General features: G+C 46.1%; 1 protein-coding gene across 2 annotated transcripts in view; it reads left to right on the forward strand.

Moving 5' to 3' along the window:
- The first annotated feature begins 313 nt into the window (after positions 1-313).
- The window catches only part of LOC107203951 (fibronectin type-III domain-containing protein 3a-like), a 39035-nt gene continuing 26181 nt past the window's right edge, over positions 314-13167 (forward strand). Inside the window, exons 1-2 of one of the 2 annotated variants that reach the window (XM_015626646.1) lie at positions 314-396; positions 4973-5063. The gene's annotated coding sequence lies outside the window, so the exon portion shown is untranslated. Of the gene's footprint in view, positions 397-4969; positions 5064-13167 lie in introns of both variants that reach the window. The other variant, XM_015626647.1, reaches the window with a different exon arrangement.

Consider the following 13167-nt stretch of genomic DNA (forward strand, 5'->3'; position numbering starts at 1 on the left):
GGGGGTGACGCTGCCCAACGGGGACAGACAGTGACCAGGGCACAGCGTCCAGGGGTGACAGTGCAGTGCCTGAGGGGGACAGACAGTGATCAAGGGACCAGACTGCCTAGGGGACAGTGTCCGGGGGTGGCGGGCGGTGTCCGGCAGGGACAGACAGTGCCCAGACAGGTCACCCGTCCCCAGGTGCCACCACCCCGGCCCGTCAGGGCCGCCCCCCCGAGCAGCTTTCGGCGGCCTCGGGTGTCCGGGAGCCGCGAATCCGCGCGGGTTGTGGTTGGGGCGCCCGCCCGCCCCCGGTCGGCGGCGGCGCGGCGGCGCAGGCGCGGTGCGCGCATTCCATGATGGCGGCTCGGGCGGGCGGCGGGCGCTGAGGCGGCGGAGCCCGCGGGGTACACGGTCAGTGCCGGCGGGAGCGCACGGGCACCGCCGGGGGCCGCTCCCTGCGACCCCTTTCCCGGGCTCTGCTGGTCCTCGGGGCGGACAGAGCGGCGGTGCCCAGCCGGGGCGGGGTGGGCAGTGCCGGCAGCGGAGCCCCGCGGAGCGGAGGGCGGGAGGCGGCGCGGAGCCGGGCGGGGGCGGCTGGAGGGACCGGCGGGAGCCCGGGGACGGGAAGGGTGTTCTGCGGTGGGGGAACAGCTCGGGCTGTGGGGCAGGTTCGGGAGTGGACGTGGCGCAGGTGGGGCAGGATCCAAGGCGATCCGATATCTCGGGACACGGGGTGGGATGGGGTGAGCGGGATGAGATGGGGTGCCTGGGATGGGATGCGGTGCCGTGCCCGAGGCGCATGGGGTGGCCGGGGCGCGGGGCAGGCAGGGTTCAGGGTGGCCGGGACAAATGGCCGGGATCTGTCTGGGTGCGCTGCCCGATGGAGCGCGGGCATCCCCCGAGGAGAGCCGGCGTGTTCGGGGATGGGGGTTCTGGGTAGCCGCTCCTAAAGGGACTCCCGGTGCTGGGGGGTCGGGCCGGGCCGGGCGGGGGCTCCCGGCTGAGCCTGCCCGGACGGGGTTAATGCCAGCCCGCGACGCGGGTCGCGCTTTCCCCAGCCCGTTCCCGTTCCGCTCCCCAGCGCACAAATTTTCCGTCTCCTTCTTTCCCTTTCCTCTCCTTATCCTCCTGTTTCGTGGGGCAGGAGGGGCTGAGATGTGCAGTCGTCCCCCCCAGGTCCCCCCTGGCCGCCCCCCCGTGCTCCCTCCCCGGCAGCCGCTGCCTGCGAATGCCACGTAGCCTTGTAGTTGTTCCCCTTGGCTGCTCCGCAGCTCCGGTCCCAGACACCTCCCCCGCGTCCTCCTGGGCTCGGGGCAGGGGGAGGTCACTCCTGTCAGCCCCTGCCTGGCTGGTGACCATGTCTTGCCCTCCCCCTTCCCGCTGTGTCTCCCTCTCCGCCTTGGGGCAGCAGCAGTGGGGACCCCACTGGGGCCGCTCTCTGCCCACTCCTATTTATGCGTCTCACAAAGGGCTGGGGACTTCAGCAGTGGGTGCTTCCCTTCGGGGACAGTCTCCAGGGGTTCTCTGCCCCCAGACTCAGCAGCCCCTCTGCCACCTCAAATCTGAGGTATTTTGTGTGATGATCTCCGAAAACAGGGCAATAATGCATTGCTGGCAGGTGTATTTGCTCCCTTCACAGCTTGCCCAGCTGCTTTCTGAGTTTCGTTTCTGTTCAAAATTTGGTTGGAATGATGGAAATTTTCTGTAATTAATAATTGAGCTTTCAGTTTCTGTCCATTCTGCTGATACTTTATGTCTTCTCTCTGTCCTGTACTAGTTAAATTTTTTCACATTGGCAGCCTTTTCTTGCTTTCCCTGCTGCCTGATTGGGAATATTGACACACAGATAAGTTCCCCAGCAGCCCGCTCTACGTATGGCTGTGTCCTGTGATTCCTGATGTTTTCCTAATGTATTTATCTTTACAACACTCGGTTCAATAGGGAAATACTGTCTCAGTCACAGATGGAAAGACTGAGGCACCGAAATATTTATGGCCCAAGGTCACACAGGAAGTATGTGGTGAGGCAGGGAATTGAATCTAGATTTCCTGAGCCTCAGATTAGCATTTCAACCAGGGAAGCATCCTCTCTGTATTTTAAGCCAATAAATTGACCTTGGAGTTAAGATCCAGTGTAGAAGAAAGTACTTTGTGTTTGGTTCAGTATCTGTGTGAGCAAGAAGCAAAGCCTGAGTTGCTTCCCACACTCGCATTCCTTCCCTTGGTTTATGTAATTTGTGAAAAAGGATAAGGTGGTAAAATGGGAAAGATGTTGACTTTCTCAGGGCTCAGTGTGTGTTCATGGGTGTTGAAAGGCAGCCAGCTATTACACTCTCCTCTCTTCGCGCTTTTTACCTTCCCATTTCCAAATCTTGGAAAGTTCCGGAGCGCTGTTGTTGTCTGGGAATCGTTTATTCTCAGCTGGGATCAAATAAATCACATTTTCTAGAGAGCTGAACTAATTCACTGGATCCCAGATCTCTCTTTGGGATCCTTCATGGGGCAGCCTGTAAATAAGCAGGGCTGGGACTGATGGCTCACACACCTCCTGGAGCAAGCTCTTACAAGTTACTCACTCAGCTGTAGCTCGGGATTGTTGCAGCAAGTTTTTGGAAAACTTGGCCCTGGAATGAAGCAGCACTTTGACAATGCAGTGGAATAATTTCAGCTCCTTAGGCTGGGGATGTGCACAAATACCACCTTTCCCTGCTCTTCTCTTGCAACAGCTGATTTTTGGTGGTGGTTTGGTGGTTCATTCTCTTCAGTGGCTTTGAGGAATTGGATGTTAGAATGATTTAAAACAATAGGATTCACCTTGAAAGAGAATAAAGATAACTTTGTCTACACAAATCCGTTTCCTGCCACAAGCCTTGATCACAAGCTGCACCTCTCTTTGATGTTGCACTGACACCAAATCTGGATGTAACTGTTCTGTAGAACTCCTTTTCACAACCTTTTGGTGTTTTTGGAGGTTGGCATTGGCATCCTGTTAACTTTGGGGCTTGTCACACCCCTGCCAACAATTGTCATCTTTTATGGTTATTTTTAGGAAAGGTCTGGTGGGTCCTCAAAACAACAATATTTTATATGGACTGTGCAGACAGGAAAAATTCCAGTATTCTACTCCCATTCTGCCTGGCCTTGGGTGAATTTCATGCAAATTGAATTTTATCTTTTAAGCTTGAAAGAGTGGCATTTTTATTTGGCGACTTGCTATTTCCACCTTTGGGAAACTTGTCATATTTAGAAGGAAATACGTGACTGGGAAGACATTCTTCTAATATTGTTCATCTAAGTCAGGAGCTGGTATGAAATATTGTAAGAATTCTTTCCCTAGTTCCATATTTTATTAATTTCCTGTCATGATTTCATTGAACTGGAGAAGAATTTTAAAATTATCTCTGAAAGCAGATGAGAAAACCTCAATATTAGTAATCCTGCAACAGGCAAGAGGCTTGAGGGAAAAAAATTACATTTCTCACTTCTAATTTTGGTCTGTCTGAAAGCATCAGGTCTGAACTGTCAGTATTTAAACCTGGGGTTGCTCCAGGCTCAGGCCTCAAGGCTGGGGGATGTGGGAGCAGGAACCTGTGCATTTTTTCACCTGTTTTTAGCACGTTGTCATGAAGCTTCCCAAGGTCAAGATGGTTGGTTTTCAGCTGTTATCTTTGCTGCAAGCCAGACCTTCACTGAAAAGTTTTGGATTCCTGAGTGAGGAGCACACACTGAAGTCTTTATTGCATTCTTGAAGAGCTTATTGTAAAAGCAGCGATAATTTATTCTTTCAGTGGTGCTAACACAATCCTTTCTGTGTATTGACCAGCACAGACAGACCACTGGCTCCCAGCCCTTCGGCCCTTTCAATCCTAATGTAAATCTCCCCTTGTTCCCAGGATCTTGATTGATGTGGAAAATGCCTCCTTTTGCCCAAGATTCACTCTGGGGCCTGATGCTTTATATTCAATATTTTTCCAGTGTCTCATTTAAAGTGGCTCAGGAGGAACATTTGTTAGGTTGTGACTTCAGAAGCATCTTCAGGTGATGTCATCAGGGTGACTTGAAGACAGTATCACCTTTTTGGTGACAATGACAATGGATTGCTGTGTGGGAGCTTCTCCAGACAGCCTGGGGAGTCACCCGGACTGAGATTTCTTGGAGTGTTCCAGTAAAACTGCAGAACACACTGCACCTGCCTGAGCCTTATCTTCAGAGATTCAGGGGGAATTTCTTCCTGGAAAGGGTGGCCAGGCACTGGAAGGGGCTGCCCAGGGAGGTTTGGAGTCTCCATCCCTGGAGGTGTCCACTGGAGGTGGCACTCAGTGCTCTGGGCTGGTGACAAGGTGGGACACAGGTTGGAATTGATGATCTTGGAGACCTTTTCCAACCTTAATAATTCAGTGAAAAACAATATTAGGGATTGACTGATCCCTGCAAAAACTTCCTGTGTCTGGAGGGCCAAAAGAGGGCTCATTGTGCAGATATTTTAGGAAGTGTTTTAGTGCTGGATGCAGCTTGAGAAGGGTGGTGATTTTTGCATTATTAAATGCAACATCTGAAGTGGTTTAATGTCTCCTGGAGCTGTTCATTTCCTTCTGCTGGAGCATCTTTAGTGGAGCAGTTTCTAGAATAAAGTTGTGCTGCCCCGTAACAGCAAACTGGGATCGTATTTCCAGCTTTATATACAATTTATGTCTTTTTATGGCCCTTATCAGAAGTCAAATGGGTTCATGACAATCTAAATTTGGGTGTGTTTGTAACCTGATTTTTCTATCTTTATTGCCATGTAGAGGAGTAGAACAGGTACAGAGTAGGTAACTAAATAAATCCAGTTATATCCAAAGAACTCCCCATTGCAGTTACCACTGCCTGTCCCCTCCTGGCTCCTGCTCATTTCATGGATCTCTGGCATTCCCTGCAGCTTGTTTTTCTTCAGATTTCACGTTTGCCAAGGCACTAACATGAAAATGTGTGGGTTTTTTTGCCAGCAGAAAGAAGTTTGAGGACAGCACACGTTGCTCGCTCTGCAGCAGGCACTGGAACACTCACCAGGAGGAATTCCAAGTCAGGAGAGTGGCAACGGTAATTACACAGAATTTAGGATTCTCCCAGATTTTATGAAGTGTTTATTTTCTCATTAAGTCTCTAAGTAACACTTTAAGTTGAAATTAATGTATTTGACAGACCTCTAAACTTAGGACTCTTTTTTTTCTGGAAGAAAGTTCTGGACAACTTCTTATCAAATGGAAAAAATGAATTAAGGAAAGAGGAACTGATTGAGTTCTTGATGTAAGAAGAGTTTTGTGTTCCACAGGAACATTATTGATTTTGTGAGGTGGCAGCCTTATCTCTGTTTTCACATTTCTTACTCTTTCTTCTCCCTTCACCCACTTAGCTGGAAGTTTTCTCTTAGAGAGAATTGCATAATAGGCTTTGGATAAAGAAAGTAAATTCTGTTTTTGGCCAAATGCATTTCCTGTGTAGAGAACAGCTGGAGAGGGTGACAGCATTCTGGTAGTGCCTTGCTCAGATCCTTTGGTTTTAGTTGGAGATCATGGAACTGAGTTCCTTCTCATGGAACTGGTCAGGTCAGGGAACTGATCTGCTGGGAAAGCAGAAAGGAATCCATCAAAAACTTGGGGAGGAATGTTGGAAAGCAAAACATGATCAGCAGATGGATTTCATACAAGATATAAAGAAGTGATAATCATGCTGCATCCCCTGGGTCTGTACAGGTGTTTGGGGAGGAAAAGCATTTAACCAGGTTAAATCCAGGTTTATAAATTCAGATGAAGTTTTTTAATCTGTTGTTCCATGCCCTTTATTAAATGTCTTCAGCATTAATGTCTCTTCCATGGGAATCAGTAGCTTTCAGTTCTGCTAAGTGAGGTATTAAAGTGACCCTGATGTGTCACTTGGGTTTGTCATCTCCAGTCACTTGCAGGAGTGAAAGCAGTTTAATGTTTGCATGGGAGGAGTTGTATGCTCCTGAAAGACTTGCAAGATGTTCATGTTGGTTTTAAGCAGATTCTGCTTTAAAAAAGCTTTAATCTGGTCACCCAGGTGTGTATTTTTGTCCGTTTCAATGTGAGGGGTGAGACTTTATTTAGATGAACTATTCAGATTTAGAAGACATTATGTAAACAGCTTTTTGGTGTATTGTAAATTGGCATGTTGCTTTTTAATGCCTGGATTTCTTAAAATATAAAATTAATAAAAACTTACATAAGCTATCATCCTTAGGTTTTTCAAAACTGATAATTTCTACTTAGGCAGTTACATAAAAATGTGATTCAATCCCCAAATTTCCAGCAGTTTTGTTGATTCACAAATAAATATTCAAAGCTCAGATGCAGAAGCGAATGATTTCAGGGTGTTGTCAGCCATCAGCTGAGCTGTGGCAGTGGCTCTGTGCTGGTCTGTCACCCTGACTGAGGGAAGTGTTCCTGCTCCAGCCTCATGGGGATGATCTCTCACTTGCATTTTTCCCTTGCATTTTCCATGAACTAAAGAAGTGCACATGGTCTATTGCCACGGGACTGCTCAGCTGTGGTAATTACAGTCATTTATTGGTGTGTTTTAGCCCTGGATTTAAGTGTAACCTGTTCTAACCAGCCCAGTTTGACCCAGTGCTCAGCTAAAGTGTTACAGCCCCAACCTCTGGTGTTGTGCAAGGAAAAGTCTTCAGCTGCTGTACTAAAATAATTCCTCCATGCTCAGAGTTTGCTTAATCTGCTCCAATTTGAAGAAATCCTTTGCTTTTGCTGGGTTTTTCTGCTTGGTTTTGAAGTCCTGGTTTAAGAGGGTTGTTAAATGAGAGAGGCCTGTTTATGCTGCATCCAGCACTCTGGTGGTTTGCAGATCAGAGCTGGTGTAAAATCAGCCTTTACTTCCTTAGAGCCTGCAGAAATTTGGGAGAAAACTCCTGGTTCTTCCACCTGTGAAATCCTGTTTTTACTCCTTTTTTGTTGGATTAGATAGCACTTGACTGCTCTGAGCTGTCTCATGGTAGGGAACCTTTTCTGGAAATGGTCTGGTTGCTGTTGGTTTTCATAATCTGCATGATTGCCCTCCCTGAGTCGAATTTAAAGTAAATAAATTGGTGGAGATGTGGAACGCAAGCATTTGTGCAAGAGCTTTTGGATCACCTCTGTCTCATACCAGCTGTGTATGTCTGCCATCCCATAATGCTCCCCAAATTCATGGAGGTATCACCCAGCTCTGGCACTAAAAAGGGCTCGGTTTTGGTGCTTTCCTGGCTCAATTCCAGGAGGTTTCATCCAGGTTTGGACACCTGGCATAGGACAAAGCAGAGCAGCCAAGCTCAGGTTGCACTCAAATTCCCCATTTTTTCCTGGTCCTCTAAGACTCTAAAAAAAGCTTTTAAAAATACTTTAATATTCCTTGCCATGAGCTGGGTGTTCCTGGCTGGAGGGAGGGACTGGGATGAACAAGGTGCTGTGGAATGATGTGTTCCAGTTGGAGGGAACGTGTCTGCACATACAGCAGCCATTCCTTTGGGTTGCTTCCAGGCTTTCAAACAGAACTTTTTCCCCGGAATCTGGGAAATGGGCAGAATTTTTTTATTTTCAGGGAAAAAAAAATATCACAAAATGGCTTCAATTTTACCTTCCACTTCAAAACAAATTTGTCCCATGGAGAATAACTGTGCTCACTTATGCAGATCCTTCTCCTGAATTTGGAGCCTTGGAGCGGGTGCAGTTCCCTGTAGGAACTTGCAGTTCCCAGCTGGCAAACTTTGGCACACTTGGAAATGCTTTGTTTCATCTGCCCAGCTCTGTGGTACTTCCAGGTGGGAATTCCAGCTGCCTTTTAGCTGACCACTTCAGATCCAGGAGAGAATTTGAGGCACACACAAGGGCTTGTGCTCTGGCTTGTGCCTCTGGGTAGAAGTTTTTTGGGATTTCTTTTCCATGAACTGTTGTGTCTGTTGCTTCCATAGCTTCCAAGTGGTTTGGAGAACCATTTGGATGTAGAATTTCCATAGTATATGGTTAATGTGCAAATAAACTGGTTTGCTTCAAGGCCTAAAAAAAACAGAATAATGTGGTTTTAAATTCATGGTTTTACACTTGAAAATCATATTTAAAGATATCCATTGTTAAATTGCATTTCATAAAGGCTTTTTAATTTAAGCTTGAAATTTTTTGCTTTGTGTGGCATTAAAAATGGGCACCTTGGCTCATTCCAGAAGATATCACCTTCCTAACAGGCAGAAAAAAGGCAGTTTTATGTTTAATTCTTTTTTTCTTTTTATTTTTTTTGTAACAACATTTTTGCAGCTAGAAAGTTCCCCAATCCCTTTATTTTGTTAAGCTGAAATAAGAATGAAGTGCCTTAATGTCTCAGTCCTTTGAGCTGCTCAGTTCTCTGAACATTTGTAGAAGCAGGATTGGGATTAGGACAGGAATGGGACCCTTCAGGAACTCCTGGGTTTTGGTTTATGGGATTGGTCACTTAGGAAGCAGCGCACAAGTGCTCAGAATTCAACTCTGCTTTTCTGGCAACAAGAGAAAAGCCATAAAAGAACTAAAACAACAAAGGAAAATATTTATCTAAAAGTTATGTCATGTTTGCATTATAGAAACTGTTATTGCCAACTTCACAGGCCTCCTAAATGAATAATTCTGAGGGCAGGCATAGCCTTAATGTGAGCATAATATTAAATAACAGCTCAAATCAAATGAATGCACTCTGGCCACTGACAGAGCTTTTCTGCCCAGCTCTTGCCAGTGGAGTTCCTTTTGGGAAGAGCAGCAGGAAGTTACGCAGCCCTTGGAAAAACGTTTGTAAGGCTGGAGGGTGGGCATTGGCCTCTTTGTCCCCTGGAATCCTGAGGGATGGAGTTTCAGGCTGGAAAACAATCCTGGAGTGCCGGGGAGCTGCTGTGGGAGGCTGCAGGGGACAATTGTGTGATGGCTTTCCTGGCACGCTCCCTCAGGAACCCGATCCAGAGGGGTGAGGGAGGGTGGAAGTTGATCACATCCCTCAGGTCAGAGCTGCCGAGGCCTCGCTGTGTTGGATCTGCTGTTTCTGGGTGCTTTGAGGGATTTTAGGGTGTCTGGGAAATAAAGGTTTCCATCCCAATCTTAGTCCTCCTCCAGGGAGAATTTTAGGAGCGTTGAGGTCTCACAGTGGCCTGAGAGAATAGCATTAATACCAAATTAAAAATCCTTCTGTAATTTGGTCAGTGCTGAACACAAACACTTGGAGCAGAGTGTGGAAGCCTTGTCCTGTGTGTGTGGAACTGGGGTGGAATTTTGTTGAGGTTTTTTTGTTTTCCTGGCGTCGCAGACCTCATCTGGGTCAAGGCCACCCCTGGATCAAGCTCTGAATAGTCACAATATTTGAGCCCATTTGTTGGGTAAATCATGAGGAACATTTTTCAGGCAGGCTCTCTCAATATTGAGAATATTTGAGCCCATTTGTTGGGTAAATCATGAGGAGCATTTTTAGGCTCAAGGCTGTGTTGCCCTCCTGGCTGGAAGCCAAACTTCCCACAAGATGCTGCGGCCTAATTCCCTTGGGGGCCGTTATAAATGATTTCCAGGATTTTAATCAAAACATGGATTTAGTGGGGAACAGATGACTTATGGAGCAGGGGTGGTCCCTCCAGAGCTCAGGTTGTAACTGAGCTTCTGTAATCTTGCTGAAAGTAAACCCAGTCCACCCAGCAGGTCTCACGTGTGGTCCTGGGGCACAAACTATTTCAGGATTGGGATGGTACCTTCAACACCTTGTTAATGCTGTTTATTGGAAAAAATTGGGTGGGAGAGGGCAGCTTGGGTCTTATTTCCCCAATTTTTCCTGCTTTAGAATTACATGGGTTATCTGGGTTTTTTAGGAGTCATAATTAACATTCTTTTCTTAATTGGATCTTTTTGACAAGGTTATTCCTTAGATATAATTAATAATTAAAAGAAAAGGATCTTTTAATTCTTCTTGTTAATTGGATCTTTTTGACAAGGTTATTCCTTAGCCTGAGGTTGGGGATGGCTCCATGGTTGTTCTTTTTAACAGCCTTTGGAGATGAGTGATGGAAAATTGAACTGACAGAGTGGAGGGTAAAATACTCAGAGCTTCAGTTTGCAGGAGATCTGGATTTTAAGGCATGGCAATAACAAATAATATTCTTTATCAGAGAACATGGGGTTTTCCCTCAGCTCAGAGGAAATGTATTTGCTACATTTTATATATTATATAATACTAATTAGTAATTCTGTCAGTATAAAAAGGTGTAAGTGAAGCTTTAGGTGTTTAAACAATACTGCTTTTAATCAAGAGCAATATTACAGTAGTTTACTTCCTGCAATAAATGAAAATTTAGGATCAGGCTGGCAGGTTGCATAAGGCACTGACCCTGGAAATCAGGAAGTCTCTGCTGAATTTCAAGCTCTCCTTCCTGGACACATTGTTCTTTCTAACTCAGGCATGGTGTATTTCTAAAAAAATAAAGTCTCAGTTTAAGTAATAAGCTCCTTGGAATAGGAACTTTCTCATCTTAAATCCAGCACTTACTGTAATGAAAATCCAGCCTTTAGGACAGCTTCTGTCTGGGGTTATAAACTTAATTTTCACTATTTTTGAAATCTGTTTGGTTTCTTCTGTGGACAGTGGAATGAAGCTGATCCATGCCTGCCTGCAGTGTTCCTCCCATTTAGTCTCTGTGACAGTTTTCTGGAGAGATATATAATATAATATTAATATAATATATTTTAATGTAATAGGAAAATATTTAATGTGAGACAACAGGAACTTTGAAACTTGCTAAATCCATAATCCTGCAACACGTTTGCACAATAGATAATCTCAGTATAGATAACATGACTAAAGGATACAATTCCAGTGAAAAAGGTATTTTTTCAGTTTATTAAATTTTTCTCATTTCTTTCATATTACAGTTAAGATATGCACAATCTTTTTGTTCTTTCATATCCTGCAGTAAATACTGGCAAATTCATTGTCAGTGCCTAAAGAGAAACACATCTGTAAATTGTAGATTGTAAATTAGTGGTGACTGCTCCAAAAACTCTGGATAAAACAGGAATGATGTGTTTATCCAGGAAGATTCTTGTGGCCAGAACCTTCCTTTCAGATATTGCTGTGACAATTTTGAAGTTGTTTCTCCTGTGTCATTCAAGTGGAAGTGACAGAGCTGATGTGGTGCCTCATCCCGAGCTGCACGTTGGGAATGGCTGCAGGAGGCTCAGGAATGCCGGGAGTTCTTCCCAGGAGTTTACAGAACATTTATGGAGTCATTATGGTTGGAAAAGACCTCTAAGATCCCCAGCTCCAGCCATTTGTCTGTAACTGCCCTGGAATTACTCATTATTCCACTTGGGATCCAAACCATCAGAGACAATTTTAGCCTTTCTGACTCTCTCATGTGAACCCCTGATGTTTTCCAGACTTGAGGCGGGATGATCCCATATCAGACAGCCCTCTGAGCTCCCTTTGCTCCGCTCCATCCTGAACATGAAGAGCTGTTTTCCATGGAAATCCGAGCCCGGAATCAATGAGCACTGAGCAGCTCCTCGGGAGCTGGCCGTGCTCCAGCGGCTCTGCCGGGGCGGAATTCGGGCTGGATGCAAGGGGAGCTGATTCTGGAGCCTTGCAGAGCTCGGCGTTTTTACTGTGGCAGGAAGTGAGGTCAGGCCCAGCCTCTGTGGATGGGAATTGTTTGCTGGAAGGGCAGTCCTGGAGATTTTCTGTTTTTCCTAGAATCTTTTGTAGGGTGAGAGTGTCCCTGGAAAATGTTGCCCTCTTTTGAATATGGGAACACGACCGTGTTGCATGAGATTATTGAATTAGTCCAGTACACATCTCAGGGTCCATTTTTCACAATATGGATTTGGTTTATTTAGTTTAAAATACGTTTTATTGTGAAAAATTGCTGTATTTCAGCTCTTTAGATGTTGAATAATCTTTGAAAACAAAAGCTCAAGCTATTTAACTTAGAAATGTGTTATCCACTATCACTTCTTCCAGCTTCAGGTTTGTTGCTGAGATGATTAATGCCAATTATTTTAATTTTTTGTGGCTCTGTGGGCTGAATTCATCCCTCAGCTCAGCCCAGGTTTGGGAATGACCTTTAGCTGATGTGTAATAGAAACCACTGCAAAAAAATGAATCAGGCCAGAAGTACCCTTGCAAAATGTAACCTTTCTAAAATTTAATCTGTGTAATTCCAGACTGAGTCAAAAATCTCCAGGACATGGTGACAAAGCTGTAGAGACACCTCTACAAGTTCTGCTATTGATTCGTATTTAATGAGTCACTAAACTTCAGTTTAATCCTATAAATTACAAAATTTGCCTGGTCTTTAGTGCTTCCAGATGGGATTTTTCTTGCTTATTTTTAGTCTAGAATTTAAGATTTAGTGTATTAGCTCATCTTTAATGTCAGTGCAGCCTGTGAATTCCCAGGACTGTACTTTTTTCCTTGGGTCTTTTTTTTTTTTTCCCCCTGACCACTTGAATAGTTCCTGGGGATGATAAATCCCTCACTGCCAAGAACAAACCACGGCAAAAGCAGTTTGAGCTGCTCTTCCTGAGATTTGCTGGAATAAAGTGGCTCCAGGGACCAAGCAGCTCTTTTGATGCAGTTCTCCCGGTGGGTGGGTCCACGAACAACCCCCCAGCTGGATTTGCCTCTCCAAGCTGACTTGGTTTGGGGTAAATCCAAGGGTTTAGAGGAAGCCTGGAATCACTGACAGAGTTTTAGGGATGATGTGAAACTTGGGAACTCGGGAGTGTTGGTGGAGGAGAGGCTGGCCATGTCCTGGCCCCCAGAACCCCGTGATTCCAGGGCTCGCTCCCAGCATGGGCAGGAGGAAGGGGGGGAATTCTGCCCCACTCAGGTGAGACCCCACCTGGTCCAGCCCTGGGCTCCCAGCACAGCAAGGACCTGGAGCTGCTCTGAGAGTCCAGAGGAGGCCACGGAGCTGCTCCAAGGGCTGGAGCCCCTCTGGAGCCAGGCTGGGAGAGCTGGGGGTGCTCACCTGGAGAAGAAGAGACTCCAGGGCAACCTCAGAGCCCCTTCCAGTGCCTGAAGGGGCTCCAGGAAAGCTGGAGAGAGACTTGGGAAAAGGGATGGAGGGGCAGGACGAGAGGAATGGCTACCTCTGACAGGATGAGATGGGATATTGGGAAGGAATTCCTGGCTG

The sequence above is a fragment of the Parus major genome, chromosome 4A (genome assembly GCF_001522545.3).
Source record: "Parus major isolate Abel chromosome 4A, Parus_major1.1, whole genome shotgun sequence".
Taxonomy (NCBI): Eukaryota; Metazoa; Chordata; class Aves; order Passeriformes; family Paridae; genus Parus; species Parus major.